The 5,504-nt window shown below is 45.8% G+C and overlaps 1 long non-coding RNA gene across 1 annotated transcript; it reads left to right on the top strand.

Annotated features, from left to right (window-relative positions):
- The first annotated feature begins 2,669 nt into the window (after positions 1 to 2,669).
- Positions 2,670 to 3,626, top strand: LOC119157039. Its single transcript, XR_005107353.1, has 3 exons — positions 2,670 to 2,993; positions 3,329 to 3,482; positions 3,555 to 3,626. It is a non-coding gene; the product is annotated as an uncharacterized LOC119157039 (long non-coding RNA).
- Positions 3,627 to 5,504: the final 1,878 nt, after the last annotated feature.

Raw genomic sequence — 5,504 nt, 5'->3', positions numbered from 1 at the left:
TCTTTGCTTTTCTATGGCTGTTTTCATGCCTGTTTCTACAAGCACAAAGCAGGAGGAGCTGCAATGAACATTTCACAGAAGCAAATGCTGTTCAGGATCAATAGACTAACTTCCATGAGCTTTGGCCCACGTTTATGTACTTTGGAGTAAAATTAAAAAAAAAAATAAATGCCAGAACCAATATACAGCTCGGAGCAGACAGAGCGTTTATAATATTCCTATTTGATGATTCTTTTGCCAGAGGGAATCTTTTATCATAACTGTGCCGGTATTGTTGCATTCATTAAAGAAAAAAAAAAGAGGGAAATTATATTGCTTACCCAGTGTTTCATTTCTGATGAGTGGTCTTGCGCTCCACGGGAGCCTGGAGCCAGGCACGTATGGGAAAGCCCTCTGAACTCCCCATAGCGCTAAGTGGCCTCAACAGCACACGGGTGACACCCCCATTTAGCTGTTGCACGTGCGTTTGAACGGCAAAGCGGGGTGGTGGCTGTGCACTGCTCTCCGATGGAGTTTTGTGGGTTCAGAGAGGAGGCAGCAGCGGGAGCGGAGCTGGACTCGCTGCCCAGAGCCTGAACTGCTGCAGGTGCTGAGCAGCCATAACCCAGCAGCTCCGCTCCAGGATGAGCCTGGGGAGAGGTGAGAAAGAATATATGGTGTTTTTTCTCAGAATAACAACCCCTTTTCTTCCTCGGTGTGCTCACCTGAGTACACTGGGCAAACACAAATTGCTCGGTGGTAGTTTCTACTCCCACTGAAGAGCCAAAGCTTAGGATTCTTTCAGCATGTCTTTAGCCAGAGTGTCTCCCTACCTCTGGCTGCTGTGGGCTGCTTCAGGCACAGCAGGAGCTGTACCACATCTTTCAGACTAGATCACGCTAGTGTTTACATGAAATAACAGGGGGATTTAAGGCTAATTCACACTATGAGTGGAACAAGCCGGCTGTGTGTAAATCCCCATCAGATGGCATGTAGTTTCCAAAGTAATAGATGACATGTGGAGGAGATGCATCCTTGCATCCCCCAAGGCAGTGAGCGAGAGCAGACTGTGGCTGTGCTCGCCCAAATCCCTTTGGATAGCTCTTGCACCCGTGGGGAGCTCAAGGGCATGGGAATCCCAGGAGCACACAGAGGTGGCAGGTCACTCTGCAGCCACAAGGATGGGCACATCAGCACCTGGGCACTGAGACCTTTGCTTGGTGGGAAAGCTTTACAGGGAGAGGAAAGATATTTGGTTTTTTTTATTTTTTATTTGTTTTTAAGTTGGAAATGTGACTGAATAATTTTATAAATGTTTCATCTAAATGCTGAGCTCACAAAAAACTGCAGCCAGCCTCCTGCCCGCTCTGTGTGTGTTTATGCTCTACGGGTGTCAGACAGTTGAGAAGAAATGTGGGTGGAAAGAATCTTTTGGAGCATATTGGCTTTCAGTGAAACAAACTGTTTCTGGGATAATCTTTAATCATCTCTGTGTCCTCAGGGTGATCAGGAGCCAGCCTTTTTATGCATTGCTAAATATTAGGAGCAGAGTATCCTGCACACTGCAGCTGAAGCCAGACTTTAAAAAAAATGTTTAGATACCCAATTCCCTCTAAAATCAATACTTGCTAATTAGCACATGTGTTTAGCTTCCCACACATACATATAAATTGCATATTACCGATGCACTGCACAAATACGTGCCTTCGTCTCCAGACATTATTTAGAAGGATGTGTTGGAGGAGTTGAGACGGTACCTGCAGATCAATTAGTATCCCAAATTATTACTCTTGGATTCTGGTTGTTCTAGGTCCACAGACAGCTGAGCTTTTCCAGTTGAAGGTTGGTCGCTGCTCTAGGGTGAGTAGATAACCTGTCTGTGCCCTTTCCCTCTTCAAATTTAATCTCTGCAGGGTTGAAGATATGTTTACAGGATTGGGGAGCTCACGGATACTTTTCCCCCTGGAATTTGTTGCGATGTGTAAGGGGAAATGGTAGCAGAAAAGGCAAAGACGGCAACTGTCATTTCAAGTTTCCTCCCACCCTTGGGTGTTGCTAAGGGAAGAGGCCATCAGCCACACATCATGCGACTTTCCCCTTTCCTGATGCAGAGAGGAGCAGGGGCTGAAGCCCTCTCTCTGCACAGCTGAGAGGTGACCTGCGTGTAGGTAAACACCAATGTACAAAGCCTTTGAATTATGTGCTGAATTGAAAAACAAACCCTGAAAGCAGCTGGTGATTGCTTATAGTAATGCAGAATGGAAAAGAAGGAATGCAAAATGAACAAAATTCCAAAAGATGTAAATTCCCTTCAAAACGTGAGCCTGCAGGACCCCAGGAGGGGTCAGAGGCAGGAGCAGGCAGGTGCCCGTGCCTGTGGTGATGTGGCAGGAGGTCACAGATGGCTTTGCTGCTCTGGATGGTCGTGTCGCTGCATGCCAGGGGGCTGAGATGCCTGTCCTCGCTGAGCATGAAAACCCAATCCAGCATGAAACTGCCTGAACTCCTTTTTTGAATTTAGGTGAAAAGCCCTGTCTTCCCTTTCATGTTTGGCAGATCTTGACCCTGTTTCCCAGCTTCAGCTGGCACGTCCTTCTCGGCTGGCCTTGTGCTGACTCTGTGTGCTGCTCCTTGGGGCTTTGCTTTCCAACCGGAGCGCCCTGCTTTGGAGTAAAATGAGGGCAGAAGGTGATGTTCAGGAAGGTGTAGGAAACATACAACTCTCCCTGCTCCGTACCTGGATGCAAATATTAATATTCTTAATGTTACCTATTTAAATGCGGCTTTGTTGGCCAAGCACACAACGTGCATATGTTTACTTTTATTTTTTTCTTCCCCTTCTTCTTTTCTGATGGGAGAAAAAAAGGTCTATGCATACTCCTCAGAGACACCAACTACTTTTGGCTGACTGATGCTGCTGTACTGCAGCTGGTCTTTTTTCAAGAACTACTGAAGAGCACCTGAACTACCGAAGAACCTGTGCCTGTGAATAATGCCAGTCTCCTTCTCCCTAGGTATGTATATGTGTATATATATATATATAAACCCTGGTGCAGTGGATTTCTGAGCAATGAGAACAGATTAATGATTTTAATCTTTTACTCTAACAGAGTTTTTTTACATATTCTTTGAAAGTAAGTAGACATAATTACAATTGAAAATTCAGTTTTTGAGTGCTGCCTGTGCATCTCCTATTCCCTCTTCAATAAAGGAAAATAGTGAGGAGGTTGTTTGTAAGCAGCAGTTCAAGGACTGTGTTTTTATAAGGTTTTTACATCTCTTTCATGTCAGAAAAAGCAACATAATTATGATGATACTAATGCAGAGTCTTCAAAAATGTGTATTTTAGTGGTCAATAGAGAGTGTGTAGAGACGAAGAAGAATGATCTGAGCCTTTGCCCTTCTTTTCTTCATTGTGCATTTCGTATTAAATCCAGCACTGGACTCATCTTCAGAAGCTCCTAGGTGCTTTAAATCTGGGATTTAAACATATTTCCAGCAAGGTAAGTAGTTTTTTTTATGTTAGGGAAAGGGATGGATGATGAAAATAGTCTGATTTTCTCCTTTCATTCCAGGTGATGTAGATTAAGCATGACTCCTCTGAAGCTGGGGCAGGACCCGCACGGAGGGATGTGGGTAGACGTAAGATAGCGCTGATTGTCCTCCAGTGGGTTACGTCTCAGCAACCAGTTTGGGTTTTGAGAGAAGAGCTGGGGGGTGCAGGGTTTTAAAAAGGGGAAGAAAGGAGGCAGTTCTGGCTCGGCTGGTAGGGAGCAGGGGCTGCTCAGAGGCAGTGTGCCGGGCACTTTGGCTGACCCACTGTGAAGCTTTCCCTAAACCGCGGAGGTTTTGTGTGTTGCTCATGTCCACAGCACAGGAAGCCATACTTGCCAGCTGACCTCCCACGAAGCAGGGAGGATTGACTGTGGCTGATCTGAGCTCTTATGGTCGCTTGCTAGGCCAGAGCTTTTCTTTGCCACTTGGCAGCGAACACTGGAGCTGGTGATGGATGGTCTGGCCCAAAAGCACAGCAAGGACCAGGCTGGATTGCCCAGGCGACTCAGGCTTGCTCCACGGGGATGGGGTTACCCTTCACTGCAATTTCTTTTCTGCCAAGATTGTGCTCTGCAAATTATGAGGTACAAAAAATACGTGGGGGAGTTTTCATTGTATGGCTGATTAAATGAGACAGTGACTGTGTTAAATCCATGGACCCATTTCCCAAGAACAGCAGGAATACAGGACAGCAGGGCTGCGTCCTTGCATGGATGCATCTGCATATTTCTATCAAAGGCAGACATTTGTCATTTTATGCTTGCACTGGTTTTAGCCCTAAAGATCCTGTAAGAAAGTATCTTTTTAGGGTGATTTTTTTTTTTTCTATTGAAAGTTGGACCGCTCCTAAAGATGGTTATGCTTGTGATGCTGGGAAGAATTCAGAGTAATTGTTTACTCTTACCAATTTTGCAGACAAAGCATAAAACAGAGCAGCGACTAGGGGCACAGCTTGGGTCTCCTTGTTCCAGAAAGGCTGTGCCCACTGTTTGCGTACAGCCCTGGGAGGACACGCACAGGTACACAGAAACATGACAGGCCATCAAAATGTTCACCCACTGACCTCCCAGAGCACAGCCCTGCACAGAGCTGGTGAGGCACCCCGAGAGCTCGCTGTGCTTCAGCTGTGTTCTTAAATACAGCTGGTCTTGTCCTAAAGCCAACCAAATTGACAACAGCCGTGTCCATAATATTTTGGTGGGATGTCATCTGGCTGTGGCACACCGTGGTCTGGCCATCCAGGGCTGGGAGCCCAGGCTTGCCTGTAAACTTCATGAGCTTCAGTTGGCTGCCTTTACCTTGGTGCCTGGCATCCAGAGAGGAGGTGGTTGTTGCAGTCAGGTCTTGCATCTTTGTGGAGTATTAAAGAGTCATCACGTGTCTCACTGGGGAAGACCAAGAGAGCTTTGACTCATCTAATCAAGATGCTATCAAACCCAGGATTTCTAACAGAGTGCTCTTTATGCTGGATCATCATCGTCTTGTAAAGGTGCCTTTTTCATCTTTAGTTTCAGAGCAGGAGGTGTCCAGTGACAGGAAGGACCATACTGTGCACTTAAAAAAAAAAAAAAAAAAAAAAAAAAAAGGCACATTTCGCGTCTCTGATTTCAGTGCTATGGTTATCACTTGTTGTCAAAGTGGGAGTTTGGAGTCAGAGAGCAGAGAGCAGTGCAGGGAATGATGTGCTGGCCAGCCTGTTTGAACTTCGGTCCTTCTGAACCAAGAAATACTTTATTTTAGGCAGCACGTGGCCTTTTGGTTCTGGCAGGCAGAGGCAGAAGAGAAAGTTGCTATGCAACCAAACAAGCAGCTGCTGAGCTGAGGAGTCCAGGTACTGGGAACGTTTACAAACGGGAATTGTCTTGAAAAATACAAACAGGTGGAATTTCATTGTTTCTTCCAATTTTCATGTTTGTCATCATCTTGCTTCTGAATTTATTTAGCCAGCGTTGGAAAACGGTCGTAGAAAT

This window comes from Falco rusticolus, chromosome 13, assembly GCF_015220075.1.
Source record: "Falco rusticolus isolate bFalRus1 chromosome 13, bFalRus1.pri, whole genome shotgun sequence".
NCBI lineage: Eukaryota > Metazoa > Chordata > Aves > Falconiformes > Falconidae > Falco > Falco rusticolus.
This window is presented reverse-complemented; position numbering and strand designations above follow the sequence as displayed.